At 43.7% G+C, this 17,670-nt stretch overlaps 1 pseudogene; it reads right to left on the bottom strand.

Annotated features, from left to right (window-relative positions):
- Positions 1–1,225: 1,225 nt before the first annotated feature.
- Positions 1,226–17,670, bottom strand: part of LOC122454185 — a 54,021-nt pseudogene continuing 37,576 nt past the window's right edge.

The following is a 17,670-nucleotide window of genomic DNA, read 5'->3' on the forward strand; positions in this document are numbered from 1 at the left end:
TGACTCTTCTTCCTCATGAGGGAGGGGAATTTTGGTGAACCCTCAAGAGAGCTGTGATGGCTTATGTTTCAGCCCCATCCTGGCATCCTAATGGCCTTTACCCACCCCAAGAGAACTAGATATTCTTTCTGAATTGCCACACTCAAGACTCCAGAGACCACCACACCAACTACACTCCATCTTGGTCTGCTCCCATAGTACTCTGGGCTGATTAGGCAAATTAACTATTAGTGAAAAAAGTTACCAGATTTACATAAAACGTTAAAACAATTTTTTAATGTTTCAGAGGTTTTCTTTAAAAACTCAGATGAGTTAATGAATCTCAAAATACTAGACCTTTTATTCCTTCACAATCAGACTGAGAACTTTCGTTAGTTTCTTCTACAAGATAGTAACATCAACTTTCTTAAACAGAACTCTCAGATCATTTGAGAGGCCAAATAGATCCAAGGAAGGAAGATGATAATTAGTTAAATAATCAAAAGGCGCTGCAGCACCACCTAAAACCTACCTCCATGCTGGTAGTAAGCTAAGGAAGATTAAGCCACAGTGAAATAATTTCATGTTAGTGTTCCAGATTATAGAGCAGAAACTGGGTTTGCTTTCCAGAAGACTATGGCACAGGGGTTACTTGGGACCAAGATATTCAGCCAGGAAAAGAAGGTCAGACCAAGTAGGGCTGCTGCAGCCTTACAGGGATTTAACAGCCAGAGCTGGGTTCAGGCTGCCCCAGGCTCTTGCTGTAATTTAGTGCAGACTTTAGAGAACTTGTCTCGTGTTGGGGTGTGGGGGCTGAAGCATTCACATGCAAAGTAGTCTGAGCTTCCCCAAACACATTTACACACCCTACAACAAGCTTTCCAAAGTCTCACATCTTGTAGCAGCTGAGCTGTAGTTAAAGCTGCAAGGCTCACAGGATCAAAGAAGCCAGGAAGAGACAAAGCAAGTAAGATATCCCAGAAGCTAATCTCAATCTAGCTTTCTCCAATGTATTGGGTTGGCTAAAGAGTTCATTCAAGTTTTCCCATAAGATGTTATGGAACAACCCAAACAAAATTTTTGGTCAACCCAATAGGAGAAATGCTCATATAACTGATATGGAATGTAGAAAGCTACACTGAAACAAGCTGGGTCTTCTGCTGGATTTTTCATCAAATACCAAAGGAAAACAAGGGGTGGAGTTCACTTTATTTATTTATTTATTTTTTAATACTCAGAAGTTATTCTATTGTAAAGGGATATGGCTGAACAGATAGGAGACAGATTCCCCACTGTGAATTCTCCTGATAGCTTCTGCAAGGATCATGGAGACAGGGATCACCTGTATTTTGACGCAATGCTTCATCTTATCCTCCAGAGGTATGGTGTTGGTGACTTCTACTGCTTCAAAGCGTGCGTTGTTAATGTGAGAAATGGCTGGACCAGAAAAGATTCCATGAGTCAGCACAGCATAAACACAACTCCAGGGGAGAAGTTTGTCAGCTGAGTGGCAGATTGTACCACAGGTGTCAGCCATGTCATCCACGAGGAGAGCCACCCGGGCCTTCACGTCGCCCACCAGCACCATGCAGTCCCCTTCGGTGGCCTTCCTCCATTCTCTGTGAATCAAAGCAAAGTCCATATTCCACCAGTCTGAGGTGAAAGTCACTCTCTTAGCTCCTGCAGCATCAGGTGAGACAGTCATGGAGTTCTTCCACTTAGCCGTCTTCTCCCTTATCCACCTGAGGACAGCTGACTCTGCAAATAAATTTTCCACTGGAATCAAAAATTTGAGGAGCATGCAGGTCCCTGGTGATACTATGACCCTTGTCTACTACAGAGATCATTTTGCCACAAGCTTGGCTAAGATTGGAGCCCAGCTCTTAGCCTTCTTGTTCTTCCAGACATAAGTGGGAAGTACAGGCTGACTGCAGTAACCCAGCTGGCTGAAGCAATTTTTGCAGGCATTATTCATAATCAAAAGTTCCATGCAATTAACTTGATTTCACCACAGCCACTCTGAACAATGTAGACATCCTTTCCACACACTCTTTCACCGATTTCCACACAGGTCTGGTTGCTGAATTTCACAGTCACCGCCTTGCCCAGCTCCAGGCCCAGGGGGGCAGCAGTCTTCTGGGATAGGTCCTGGTGGGAGCTGCTGAAGATTTTGATATTTGGTTTCTTGGCCAACTGCCCTAGGCCCTCTTTGCTTAGTGATCACTCCCGCTGCTGAGACCCGAATCAAGTTGGCCCAGAGTCTCAGTACTAGGCACTTTAAGTTGCTACTCTGTCATCTTCCATTCCCGCCCTGCGTTCAACTCTAAACTGCCCCAGTATTAGACAAATTAAGACTGTCCAATCTACTTCCTAAACACCTCTCAGAAACATTCCCTCTTCTGGACTCTCAAAATCTCTTCCTTAGTTCAAGTCTCACCATTTTCCATCAGTATCATGATGACATCCTCTCACTCAATAGGCTGTCTGGGTCTTACTCCACTCTGCTGAAATTATCTTTCTTAAAAGTAAATATGATCACATTACTTTTCCTAAAATCTCCATCAGTTTCCCAATTGTCTCCAAGGAATATTCCAACAGCACTGTACCATGCTCAGGGTTCTCCTGGCCTGGTCCAGTCTCCTCAGTCCTCTTGTCTTACTCCTGCCTTCTTGCCCTGAAAACTCATCACACTCCTCTCTGTTCCATCCACCTACCCAGTTCTCCCAGCCTCCAGGCCCAGGCACAGGCTGTACCTTCCTCCCTGGGGTCCTCATCCCTCCCATCCTTCCCCCTCCCCCGGTGCTACCTGAAAACCTTCTAGATGAGCCCATCCCCCAAGTCCTGCTCAGCTTCCACTGGCCCTTTGGTAAGACTTGCATGTGGCTATATCCTCTTAGAAAGGCAACTTGCAAAATTAACCATGCATATATACTTAGAGTCTACTTCTGGAAATTGTTCTGTATTACCTATGCAGCCCTCACACAAGTGCTCAAAGATATTCATTGAATTATTTGCTATAGCAGCAAAAAACAAAATATAAATAAATAAATTAAAAGGGGGATAACCATTCTGTCAATAGGCAGCTGATTATGTATAAGCAATTAATCGTAAATTGTTACGATCAACACATCCTGATATAACATGGTCCTCAAGCTGTATACTTAAGTAAAACAGTATAATATGCTGTGGAGATGTTTATTACGTGACACCTGTACTGATTTTGCAGGTAGACCCTACCAACAGCTTCCCTGGTGCTCAGCTGGTAAAGAACCAGCCTGCAATGTGGGAGACATGGGTTCAATCCCTGGGTTGGGAAGATCCCCTGGAGAAGGAAACAGCTACCCACTCCAGACCCTACAAAATGTGGGGCCTCTTTTGGGAGTTTCCCGGGAGGGAAACTCGGGGATTGGAAAGAACACTTACTTTTACTCTAAACTATTTTGGAACTGTTTGTTTTTTTCTGTTTGCATGTTTTTCTTATATAAAAATAATAATAATAAAGTACAAGTGAGATCTGATAAACATTGTACAGGCATCAACTTCTCTGAGAAGCTTGCCTTAATGCCCCAGGGTAGAATGAATCACTTCTCAGTCTGAACCTTATACATCCATCTATTGGTAAGTACTTTACCCCAACCAAGACTAGTATCTGGGCTCTTTCGCTCCAAACCCAGGACCCCCTAAGAATTCTGTGTCTGCTTCATTCCTGTGCTTGCAGCAGCCAACCTGGGCCTAGGCCTGGCATTTAGTGCTTGACATTGGAGTGATCTGAGTTCTTAAGCTCTTACTAGGTGGGGGAAAAAATGACAGAAAACCTGTTCCCTGCACTCAGGTTGCTGGCAGCCTTGACCCAGAGGAAAATACAGATAGTTTGAATCCTAGACATGGGAAACAGAAGGCATTGCTATAGACCAAACATCCAGTTAATAATAGAGATATAAGAGCAGACTGAGAGTGGTGACTTAGGACAAGAATCCTGCGTACATTATTGACCCTTTAGAGGGTCATAGAGTGAACACAGGGGTTTCTGGAGACCTCAGCTCTGCGGTTAAATTTGAAAGCAACAATAGTGATTAAGCTTAGAATAATTAATGCTGGTCACGTGCCAGGCAATACTAAGAATGTACTTGCCCATCTTGTTTAATCTCCAGAATTACCCTAATAAAGTTATTATCCTCAGTTTGCAGTTGAGGGAACTGCTGAGAGGTTATAGAATGAGGAATCATTTATAGAAATGATAAGCAGCTGAGCTGGGCAAGGAAGACAGGTCTGGTTTGCTCGAGTGTCCGCTCTCAACCACTTCTAACACAGAAGGACATGTGCCCAAGAAAACAGCAACTTTGCAACAGCCTTCTGAGTCATCTTTTCCTGTTGCTCTCGCTGGACAGATAAGAACACTGAATTCCACAAGGAGAGAGTGACTCAGCCAGGTGATATGGTGATGGCGACCCATCACCCCACAGCAAATTCGGCAGGACAGAGGGAGTTTAAAATCCACTCATGAGTTCCCATTGCACTTACAGTGAAATCAGACCTCAGAATCAAAAGCAACATAATTTGCTGTTTCTGTATTTAAAAAATACTAAGTTTGGTTAGACATTCCTGTCCACGTTTAAGCAACACTGAGCATCAGCAAAGATAACTTAGCTATGTGCTCTAAAAAAAGACTTGCTGATGGAAGAGAAATTTGTGAACCAATTGAAATAACTTAGGTAGGAAGACGAACAACAAGACTCACTATAAGGCCTTCTTTCCAGTGTGTTCACAAATTCAAGGCATAAACAAGTCCACATTGTAAACTCTGCTTAATCCCAGCTAATTCTTTGCCTGGTAAAATCAGCCTTAAAACCATCAAACCCAGGCCCTAAGACTCTCTAAATACCCTGCCCAAACCTCCACTTTCTGGGATATCATTAAAACTCTTGTCAAGGTTGTGCTCTCATTTATTGCAGTAGGTCTAGTAAACAGCTATGCTTGATCAGTGTGCTTTCTGATTCATTTGGGGATTCCATGGTGGTTTTTCCAGGAATGTAAAGTTGTATGCCTTCTAACCTCTAGTTGGCGTATCTCTCCGTTGCTCTTTGAACTTCAGCCACAGAGGCCCTTGGTCAGTTCTTTGATCCTACCATGCTTCCTCTGACCACAGGGCCTTTGCACTGACCACTCCTTTTCTCTTAAATGTTCCCATCCACCTTCTTTACCTGGTTAACACCTAAACTTCTTTCAGATCACCTTATTTGTCATTTCTCCAGGAAGGCCTTCCCTCCCTATCTCTATAAATAAGGCAGACCTCCTTGTTATTTTTTCCTACAGGCACTTACCTTTGCTTTTTAGCACTTACCCCTGTTGCCATTTTACCTTTAGGTTTTGGTTATTTGATTACTGTGTCTCAATTACCCTCTAGAATGCAAGGTCCCTGTAGCTAGGCACTGTGTTTGTTTTGATCACCCACTCACAGTCCCTTGCACTTTAGCTTGAACAGGTGATCAACAGAATTCTTGGATAAATGGATGTTGCTTTTAATAGAACCTCATGGTTTTGCATATGTATCAATGAGTCTGTGTGTGTATGTGTGTGTGTGATATGTTTGTAGCATAAAGTTAGATCAGAAGACATACAGGAATCCCAGGACATGGGAATGGTGACACCATTAGCAGCAGGGAGAAGGGGTAAGTTTAGAGGATACCTTAGTGTCTGGGTTTGGCATGGAACCTATCTGCATTGAGATCAGTTTAGTTCAGTTCAGTTCAGTCACTCAGCCATGTCTGGCTCTGTGACCCCATGGACTGCAGCGCGCCAGGCCTCCCTGTCCATCACCAACTCCTGGAATTTACTCAAACTCATGTCCATTGAGTCAGTGATGCGATCTAACATCTCATCTTCTGTCATCCCCTTCTCCTCCACCTTCAATCTTTCCCAGAATCCGGGTCTTTTCAAGTGAGTTAATTCTTCACATCAGGTGGCCGAAGTATTAGGGTTTCAGTTTCAGCATCAGTCCTTCCAATGAATATTCAGGACTGATTTCATTTACGATAGACTGGTTGGATCTCCTTGTTGTCCAAGGGACTCTCAAGGGTCTTCTCCAACACCACAGTTTAAAAGCATCAATTCTTTGGTACTCAGCTTTGTTTATAATCCAACTCTCACATCCATACATGACTACTGGGAAAACCATAGCCTTGATTAGACAAAGCTTTGTTGGCAAAGTAATGTCTCTGTTTTTTAATATGTTATCTAGGTTGGTCATAACTTTTCTTCCAAGGAGCAAGGGTCTTTTAATTTCATGGTTGCAGTCACCATCCACAGTGATTTTGGAGCCCAAAAAATAAAATCTGTCACTGTTTCCATTGTTTCCCTATCTATTTGCCATGAAGTGATGGGACCAGATGCTTTGATCTTATGAATGTTGAGTTTTAAGGCAACTTTTTCACTCTCCTCTTTCACTTTCATCAAGGGGCTCTTTAGTTCTTCTCTTTCTGCCATAAGGGTGGTGTCATTTGCATATCTGAGGTTATTGATATTTCTCCCAGCAGTCTTGATTCCAGGTTGTGCTTCATCCAGTCCAGCATTTCTCATGATGTACTCTGCATATAAGTTAAATAAGTAGGATGACAATATACAGCCTTGACATACTCCTTTTCCTATCTGGAACCAGTCTTTTGTTCCATGTCCAGTTCCAACTGTTGCTTCTTGACCTGCATACAGGTTTCTCAGGAGGCAGGTCAGGTAGTCTGGTATTCCCATTTCTTCCACAATTTTCCACAGTTTGTTGTGATCCACACAGTCAAAGTGTTTTGTATAGTCAATAAAGCAGAAATAGATGTTTTTCTGGAACTCTCTTACTTTTTCAATGATCCAACAGATGTTGGCAATTTGATTTCTGGGTCCTCTACCTTTTCTAAATCCAACTTGACAACCTAGATGTCCATCAGCAGATGAATGGATAAGAAAGCTGTGGTACATATACACAATGGAATATTACTCAGCTATTAAAAAGAATGCATTTGAATCAGTTCTTATGAGGAGGATGAAATGGGAGCCTATTATACAGAGTGAAGAAAGTCAGAAAGAAAAACACCAATATAGTATATTAACGAATATATATGGAATTTAGAAAGATGGTACCGATAACCCTATATACGAGACAGCAAAAGAGACACAGATGTAAAGAATAGTCTTTTGGACTCTATGGGAGAAGGCGAGGGTGGGATGATTTAAGAGAATAGCGCTGAAACATGTATATTATCATATGTGAAACAGATCGCCAGTCCAGGTTGGATGCATGAGACAAGTGCTCAGGGCTGGCACACTGGGATGACCCTGAGGGATGGGATGGGGAGGGAGGTGGGAGGGGGGTTCAGGATGGGGCACACATGTGCACCCATGGCTGATTCATGTCAATGTATGACAAAACCACTACAATATTGTAAAGTAACCAGTGTCCAATTAAAATAAATAATTTTAAAAAAAATACATAATAAATAAGCAATATATTTTAAAAAATAATAAATCCAACTTGAACATCTGAAAGTTCACAGTTTACATACTGTTGAAGCCTGGCTTGGAGGATTTTGAGCACTACTTTGCTAGCGTGTGAGATGAGTAAAATTGTGCTGTAGTTTGAACATTCTTTGGCATTGCCTTTCTTTGGGATTGGAATGAAAACTGATCTTTTCCAGTCCTGTGGCCACTGCTGAGTTTTCCAAATTTGCTGGTATATTGCATGCAGCACTTTCACAGCATCATCTTTCAGGATTTGAAATAGCTCAACTGGAATTCCATCACCTCCACTAGCTTTGTTTGTAGTGATGCTTCCTAAGGCCTACTTGACTCCGCATTCCAGAATGTCTGGCTCTAGGTGAGGGATCACACCTTCGTGATTATCTGGGTCATGAAGATCTTTTTTGTATAGTTCTTCTGTGTATTCTTGCCACCTCTCCTTAGTATCTTCTACTTCTGTTAGGTCCATACCATTTCTGTCTTTTATTGTGCTCATCTTTGCATCAAAATTTCCCTTGGTATCTCTAATTTTCTTGAAGAGATCTCTAGTCTTTCCCTTTCTACTGTTTTCCTCTATTTCACCTACCCAGTGTCCAGGGATGGGCAGACAGATAACCCCTGGCCTTATGTTGAAGCATAAAATGACATTTGTTTGGTTAATTGGTTGATTGTTTTAAGACTTTACTTTCTAGAGAAGTTTTAGTTTCATAGAAAAACTGAGAGGCAAGTACAGAGAAGTCTCACATACCTCCTGCACAATCCCCCCTGTTATCAACATCCCCCATCAGGGCAATATATTTGTTTAAATCAATGAACCTACATGGATATGTTGTTATCATCCAAAGTCCAGAGTTTACCTTAGGATTCTCTCTTGCTGTTGTGCATTTTATGGGCTTTGACAAATGTACAACGACCTGTATCCATCATTATGTTGTCATACAGAGTAGTTTCACTGCCCCAGATTTCTCTGTGCTTCACCTGTTCATCCCTCTTTCCATCCTCTAAACCCCCGGCAACCCCTGATCTTTTTTACTGCCTCCATAGTTTGGTCTTTTCCAGAATGCCACATAGCTGGAAACCTATAGTATGTAGCTTTTTTCTGATTGGCTGGTTTTTTGGTTTTTGTTATTTTACTTAGAAATTTGCATCCAGGGATCCTCCAGGCCTTTTCATAGGTTGATAGCTCATTTGCTTTTAGTGCTGAATAATATTCTTCTGTCTGGATATGCCACAGTTTATTTCCCTACTCACCTACTCAGGGATATCTCAGGTGCTTTCAGAGGCACATAGGTTTTAACTATATGTCTAACTGGCTTCTTGGCTGAAAACCTTTCTCTTATCCTTTAAGCTGGAAACACTAAAACTAATTCATTGTAAAAATATATATATACTATTAAAAAACAAAGGAAGCAATTCATTTTGTTTTTACAACTTTATTGAGGTGTAACTGATAGCTAATAAACTACATATTTTAAAAATACAGCATGGCAAGTTTTGACATAGGTATGCATCTGTGAAGCTGCAAATATCAAGATAATGAATACATCCACCTCCCCCCAAATTTCTTCATATTCTTTTATAATCCATCCCTTCCCTTCCTCCTCCAAACACAATCACTGCTCTGGTTTTTGCCACCATGTTAGTTTGCATTTGTATTGCAATTTTTTAGTTAGTATTCTATAGAACTCTTCTTGTCCTACATTGAAGGGGGAAAAAAAAGTGTGATAGAAAGCAGCAAGCGTAACCTGAGGTATTGCTTCTTTTGGCAGCAATAAGACAACCCACTGGCTTCTCCTGAGGGTACTTAAGCCCAGGATGCAGGGGAAAGGGAGTGGGGGGGATGCAGAGGGCCAGCCAAGGGAACCGTACTGATTTCTGTGAGCAAGTAATCCCTCAGAAAATAAGGACCCAAGAAGTTAAGCCAGACCCTGGACTCAATGAACTCTCCTGTGCCCAAAAGGGTACCACAGTTACTTAGAAAATTCCGAGTTTGATTTATTTTCAAATCCTAGGTTGGTAACTCAGACAGTAAAGAATCTGCCCACAATGCAGGAGACCCAGGTTTGATCCCTGGGTTGGGAAGATCCCCTGGAGAAGGGAATGGCAACCCACTCTAGTATTCTTGCCTGGAGAATATCATGGACAGAGGAGCCTGGCGGGCCATAGTCCATGGGATTGCAAAGAGTCGGACACAACTGAGTAACTAGCTAACACACAATTGACTTGAAGGAATGAAAGAAGGGGTAGAAGAATGATCAATAAAGATGAAGTGGAACTGACACTTCTAGAATGGGCCTTTCCTAGGTCCATTTTTAATTTAACAATAATTACCCTTGCATTTCATTTCAAAAGCTCACTAAGAATTTAGAGAGGGATGCTTATCCTAAAATTACTTTGGCAACTGGCAGCAGAGTAATTTGCAGGCAATTTAAGACTGTATATTTGCATGGTGCTCACAGGGGAAAAAATAAGTTACTGATGGTTGACACACTTCCTTGGAGAAGGCTGTTCGAACTCAGTCCTTTCCAAGCACTTCTCAGGAGCCTTCAGACCCCAAAGATGAGTCACACTCTGCCATGTGCCCACTGGATTTGTAACTAGGGTCCCCTTAAAAAAATACTCACTGACAATCTAGAGGGGTGGGAAAGGGTGGGAGGTGGGAGGGAGGTTAAATAGAGAGGGGACACCGGTGTACCTGTGACTAACTCATGCTGATGCACGGCAGAGGCCAACACAACACTGGGAAGCAATTTTCCTTCAATTAAAAATAAATAAGTTTGGGGGGGAAAATATGCACAGTGTCCATACACTTGTATATGTCTCAGTGTTCCCTGTAAGGAAACATCCCTCTGTGCTTCAGAAGAATAAGCAATTCTTCACCAAAAGATAAGAGCACCAATTGGGCAGAACATTTTCTAACTTTGGGCCTATTAATAGCAGTAACTGTAATAAGAACCAATGTGAGGACTTATGAGCAGGCGTTCTGCTGAGCCCTTTTACTTGCATTGTGTTGTTAAGTCCTTACAATGATCCTAGAAGATGAAAACAAGTATAATCCATGTTTTGTAGAAGAGAAAGCAAAGCTCTGTGAATTGAAGTGACCTGTCTGAAGTCTCCTACGGTGTGTGGAGAAGCTGGATTTTAAAGCTGGGTTTATTTGCTGATGGGCTTCCATGGTGGCTCAGTGGTAAAGAATCCACCCACCACTGCAGGAGTCTGATCCCTGATCTAGGAAGACCCCACACGCGTTGGAGCAACTCAGCCCATTGGCCACAGCTATTGAACCTGTGCCCTAGAGCTCGGGAACCACAACTACTGAGCCCACATGCAGCAGTTACTGAAACTTGGTGCCCTTGAGCCTGTGCTCCTCGACAAAAGAAGCCACTGCAGTAAGAAGCCTGCACAATGCAATGAAGAGTAGCCCCTGTTTGCTACAACTAGAGGAAAGCCCATGCAGCAACAAGGACCCAGCACAACCAAAATCAATCAATATATAAAATTATTTTTTAAAAAACTCATCTCCCAATGCAGGAAATTTAAGAAACCTAGCTGGGTTCGAAAGCTGGCTGGGTTCGATCGCTGAGTCAGGAAGATCCCCTGGAGAAGGGCATGGCAACCCATTCCAACATTCTTGCCTGAAGAATCCAACGGAGAGAGGAATCTGGCTGGCTACAGTCCATAGGGTCGCAAAGAGTCAGATATGACTGAACTGACTTACTGAACTGACTTAGCACGCACAGCACACATTTGCTGATATGTAACCTTGAAGATATTTTTCTCCATTGATTGAAACATGTGTGGAGCAGATACTGTCAGTGTCCCAAAAAAATGCACCCAGTGCTGTTCAGAACTGCCTCACAGGCTCACCCCACACACACCCTCCCTCTCCCCCATGGGCCTGTTTCTGCCCATGGCCAGGACTTAGCAGGATAACCTCTGCAGTATAATTCACACTCCAGTCTTCTTCTTCAGACCCAGCTAGACTTTTCTGGAAATCACATCTTTGCTGATCTTTCCCTACCCATCCTGCTTCCCTTGCTCCTGCCCTGGTTTTGGGAGAGATCACATCCTCAGGCCATCAGCTGCACAAGGAGCCTCCTCTCCAGCTCTGCTTCTAAGGCACCGACCTAAGACAAAGTTTCTCAGTGAAGGGTGAAGGGAAGTTTGCTTCTCGGGAAAAACCTCTTCTCTCTGCCCCAGCTGGGGCTCAGAAGTCGTAGGGGCCCTATGGATGGTGACAAGGTGAGTTTATAGAGTGCAGTCCAGTAGGGTCATCACCAAGGGTGGAGGCAGGCTCCAGGCTCAGATCTCAGTTCTTGGAGTAAAGAGAGGTTGTTGCTGCACATAGCACTCACCTCACAGAGATGGGATAAACATGACAAGGATGAACACTGCCCCACAGAACTCACTGGGTAAATGGAAGGTGTATTCAGGAATTTTAGTGAAGGAAAGAGTGCTTCCTTCCCCTCCCCTTCCTATCTTAATCTTAAGTATTGAGCAGAATCATTAAAACATTACTCTTAACTTGGACAAAATAACATGATGTTAACAGATGCTAACTGACCTTTTTTGCCTCCAACACCTAAAGTTGGGCTGATGGGCTCCAATCAGGGAAAGCCTGAAATCAGACTTTTGACTACAGCCCATTATCTATTGCCCAACTACAAAATGCCTCAGGAGGTGGGGTATTTCTGAGATTGATCTGGAAGATCCCAGGTCCTGGATCTGGGAATCTTTGGGATCCTCATGACGAGTCTATGAACGTGCTCATCCAGTCAACCCATCTTTCAGTTCAGTTCAGTCGCTCAGTCGTGTCTGACTCTTTGTGACCTCATGGACTGCAGCACACCAGGCTTCCCTGTCCATCACCAACTCCTGGAGCTTGCTCAAACTCATGTCCATCAAGTTGTTGATGCCATCCAACCATCTTATCCTGTTATCCCCTTCTCCACCTGCCTTCAATCGTTCCCAGCATCAGGGTCTTTTCCAGTGAGTCAGTTCTTCACATCAGGTGGCCAAAGTATTGGAGTTTCAGCTTCAGCATCCTTTCAATGAATATTCAAAACTGATTTCCTTTAGGATTGACTTGTTTGATCTCCTTGCAATCCAAGGGACTCTCAAGAGTCTTCTCCAACACGACAGTTCAAATGCATCAATTCTTCTTTACTATCACTGAAATTCCAAACCACCCTTAGAACCATCTCTTCTTCCCCATCCTCAGCCTCAGCATGCAAATGCATTCATGCTTGATTCAACGCCATGTCTCAGTTATGGGTAAAGTGTCACTCCTTCATGAATTCAATTAATGGACACTTACTCCAGGTCTACTCTGTGCCAATCTCTAGATTCTGGGGATAGAGGGTGAACAAAATGAAACCCACAGCTCACAGGCAAGTGAGGGAGTGCATATTTGAGCTGCATAAAGGTGTTGTTCTTCAATATGTACATATGGTTCTCTCCACCTCCCCTTGTTTCTGTCTGAACTATAAGTACGTGCTCATTTATCACTGCTTCCTCCTCAAAGCTGCCTCTGACCTGCTTCTGACCCCCACCAACTGGTAACCCTTCACTTAATGTCCAGAGTCCCTTGTTCTTCCCTTTTCATAGCCTTTATTGCATGCAGGGTGTTAGGGTGATGTGTTTATAGATAGTGAGCTCCTTGAGGGCAGAGATCATGCCCTTCATTCACCTACTTGTTCTTCCCTCTCTTCATTCTTTGAGGAGCCAGGCATGTGCTAGATGCAAGGGTTTGCAGTGGTTCTTTGCAGACTAGCTCCCATCCTGTTCTCACAGCCCTCATTCCATGGGGGAAGGCAGGTGAAGGTAACTCATCTTCAGATCCCCAAACTCTAGCAGAAGCCCTGATGACAAGGGGTTCCTTGTTAAGTCCATAAAGTGAATGAATGAGAAGGTCAGGAATTGCTTTTCTTTCAGGAGAGGATTGTGGCGAAGGGGGCTAAAGTTATGAGAGAATGTTTTCAGAGGGGGCTAAAGTTATACACAGAATGAAATGAACACAAGTAGAAATCTGACAATTGTCGGACCAAATCCAAAGTTCCCTGAAGGAGTGATGCCTCTTTGGTTTTAGCTGCATAAACTAGGGGTCTGAAACTCAGTCACTTACGGGGCCCCAGAAAGACATATGCACATGCAACTTGTTTCAGGTACAAGATCATGGTCCTGTACTGCCCATTTTTGGAGGCTGCGCTCAGCAGGAGAGTGGATCCCAGTTGACATGAAACTCCCTTTCTCAGCTACTTTATTTCTTTTCCTGTAGAAATGTGGACCATGTCTCTTCCAATTTCTTAACAGAAGCCAAAAATTTACAAAAATTTCCCAAATCTTTGGCTCCAATCCAACCTTCAGACTTTCACTACACAGCTGTTTTAAAGAGTCAGACCAAAATAGTCTGTAGACAATCACTTGCAACTTTGAGAACTAACTCACCCCCAAATCAAAAATCCCACTTAAGGAGACTTCTTTGTAGTTAATGCTTCTTGCCTGAATAAACTCAGAGGGGAAAAAGGAAAAACAACTAACAGAAAAAACAAAAACAAAAAACAGCAACAGGGGGAACTGGACAAGGCTCAGAAACAGTTCTTTTTGAACAGGATGTTCTTAGCAAGACCTCCCCACCCCCACCTTGTAAAAGCCCCAGGTTTGAGGTATGGGGCTGAGGTTTAGAGGGAGGATCAGGCCTGGCATCAATGATCTCCCCAGATGGCCAACTCAAAGTCATTAGAGCAAGGGCGGTCCTTCTGTTTTTGCTACAGGTCGTTTCAATGAAGAGGAGCCTGCCAGGGTGCAATCGGAGAGCTTCCTGGTCAGAGGGCTGGACAGTATTAATTTACACAGGCCCACAAACAGGCCAGGCGCTCTCCATCCTATTGGGTTACATGCAAAGCACAAATAAACTTCCTGGGCTGACTAATAGAGGAAATTGGGAAGGAAGGAACAATCTATCAATTATCAATAAGCAGCTAGCAGGAACTCGACAAATTAAGCAGTTAACACTGGTAACAGAGATGAAAAGAAAACTATAGGATTAAAAAAATTTCCTCCGTGGTGCAACAGATGAAAGAAATAGGCTGCTTTGCTTGCAACCACAATAATGCTCCAGATCAAGTAAAAGAGGAGAAGAGGAACAGAGGAAAGAAGTGCCATGGGTATTTTGCCTGGCTGCAAGCATCTGTATATACCACCTGGGGGAAATGGCCTTCCATCTGAGAAGCTGCCATAAGCAGGAAAGCATGGTGTAGCATTTTCCAGACTACAAGGGTGGGGTGATGGTGAATGCTTTTAGGTGGGATTGATTCAGTGACTCAGGAACACCAAATGAAAACATGGTCCTTTCTCAATTCTATCTCATTCTGGTGGTGCTACTGCCCTTGACCACCTTCTTGACCCTCCAGATGTTGCTCTTTGACAAGAGGACACGAGTTCACAGCCTTCCGCAGGCAGCCGGAGCCAGCTAGAAGGTCAGACTTTTATATCATCTTTGTGAGCTTCCCAGGTGGCTCATATGGTAAGGAATCTGCCTGCAATGCAGGAGACCCAGGCTCAACCCCTGGGTCGGGAAGATCCCCTGGAGAAGGAAATGGCTACCTACTCTAGTATTCTTGCCTGGAGAATTACATGGATAGACAAACCTGGCAGGTTCATGGGGTTGCAAAGAGTTGAACATGACTAAGTGACTTTGGTTTGTGGTATTTATTTTTCTAATTACCTTGTTCATATCCCAAGTGTCACTGCATGCCCATTGAGTAGCCATCTGCAGGCTTCTGGAATAGATTTAGCTGCCTTCTTAAAAGTGAAGTGAGTTTTTAAATTATAGTGAGGAAATCGTAATACCTAGTTGCAGGGAAAGGATCATGAGATGTTGAGCCCCCTACCAACTCATGCAACCCTTGGAAATGGCTTTGGATTTTCCACTGGGTCTATCATTATATGAAGGACTGATATTACTCATCTCCAAGGACCAACCAGAAGGACCAGATATGAATTAAATGCATTATTTCATGAAGCTTTTCCAATTCCTTTGTGACATACATGGTACTCTGGGGGACCCATTTTAGAAATGAGGAAACTGAAGCACAGAAAAGCTAACTAATTTGCCCAAGGATACGCAGACATGAAAACATGGAACCTAAATTGTTCCCTGGGCCTGAGTGACTCAGAACACAAGAGGCAGGATGATCTGGCTGTCTTCTGAGTCAGCCAACATGTTTATCACTCTCAAGGATCTTCTGAAGATTCAGCGAGAGAAAGCCCAGGGCTCAGCGTCTTGCTCTGCAGCATGTATTCCATCAATTCCCGCCTCCCTTTACACTGAACAGGGCTAGAGGAGACTTTCAAGGTCATGGTCTCAACTTCTGCATTTTATTGAGCTTCCCAGATAGGATTACGGGACTTCCCAGGGTCTTGCAGCAAGTTGCAGTGAAGTTGGCACTTTGGGTTCAGTTCCTAGCTCCAACCGGATGTTCTCCACCATTCCTCCAGGACAGGACACCCACTAGCCTTCTTGGTGGTATCTGGTTATATGTCCCAAGGTTAACAGACTACTCTCAGTGCTTCGGAAGACACAAGTCAGACCCCAGTCCCCTCTGACCTTATCATTCAACAGCTATTCATGGAGCACCTGCCATCTAGGTGCTGAGATTCACAGACCAAGGCCCCTCTAGCATGGATTTCTGATCTAGAAGTGAAAGCAGACATTAATCAAAGGATTACCCAAAGAAATATACAGTTAGAACTAGGTCATGTACTGCGAAGGAATACCTCACAGAGCTGGTAGACCATATGCCTCTTTCATCCATTTGACAGACTACTCATTCCTGCCTCTCTGTCTTCCTTTCCAACCAGTCTCCACGTGACTACTGGATTAATCTAACTAAACCCCAATTCTGATGTCACTCCCAGCTTCCAAAGCCTCAGTGACTACCCCCTGCCCAGAGAGTGAGCAGAAATGTAAATGCCTCAGCCTGGCAATCAAATCTTCCACGAGAAGCCTCCAAACCAGCCTTCCACCTACCCCCATTCACAGAGACAAGAGCCAGGGTTTCCTGCCACACTACCTTTGTCTTTAATGATCTGTGATATCCACAATGCCTTCTTCATGGAAACCTCAACACACCATCCCCCAAAGCCTGTTTATAAAGGCCTCCTCCTCCTCCAAGTGGCTTTCTCTTTACCCCTCATCACTTCCATCAGTCACCTGCAGCATTTTGCTTCATTTTTGTCTGAAAACCCATCTTCTCCTGTGCATCACAGTAGGGGCCCTTCTTATGTTTCCAACTTGAGTACCAAGTTCCTTAGAGTGGGAAGAGAGAGCAATGCTTTATTCAATTTTTGTGTGTTGTTCATTGTATTAATAATACAATCTGTGTTCAATAAGCATGACTCGAATTCAGTCGGTGCTAAAGGGTAGCCTAGAGATATGGGTTATACTCAAACAATAAAATACAAATTAGTTATCCTTTGTTTGAGTATAACTCATATCTCTAGCCTGCCCTGTAGTAACGACTGAACTCAGTTTGTGCCTACAGAACCAAGGCTGGAAACTAAGAACAGAGAGTGAATGAGACATGGCCATCGTGCTTGAAGAGACAAAGCCTGCACGGAGGGGCAAACCCCCGAGCACATAATAAGTGCCAGGGTGATAAGCGCAGCTGAGGAGTAGTAGGAACGACAGCCTGCACCCACGAAGTGCTTTCCACGTGCTAGGACTGCACTGGGCTCTTCACATGCATAGTACCACTCAACCCTCAGAGCAATCCCATGAATTCAGTTCCTCCTATTTCTCTCTTATAGATAATGGAGCTACGCTGACTTGCATAACATCCTAGTTGGGGATTGCATCCAGTGGTATATTACTGAAGCCCCCCAACAAGCAGCCTGCGGCAGGGAGTCCAGGGCTAGGGCATTGACATCCGGAAGCCACCAGAGACAAGGTGCCTCCCGTCCTTCCGCTCAGCCACTCTCGGTGTGACCTTTATCCTCCAGGTGGTCACCTTGTGGTTGTGAGATGTTGGATCCACATCTGGTCTAGCATCTATAGTCTAAATGGGGCGTAGAGGAAGGGCAGAGAGGGAAAGTCACAGGCCAGTTAGTCTGCCCCCTTTTCAAGAGTTTCTAGATAGCCCAACCGTAAACTCCATCCACATGCCATTGGCTAGAGTTATGTCATTTGAG

This window comes from Cervus canadensis, chromosome 16 (assembly GCF_019320065.1).
Source record: "Cervus canadensis isolate Bull #8, Minnesota chromosome 16, ASM1932006v1, whole genome shotgun sequence".
In the NCBI taxonomy this organism is placed as follows: Eukaryota; Metazoa; Chordata; class Mammalia; order Artiodactyla; family Cervidae; genus Cervus; species Cervus canadensis.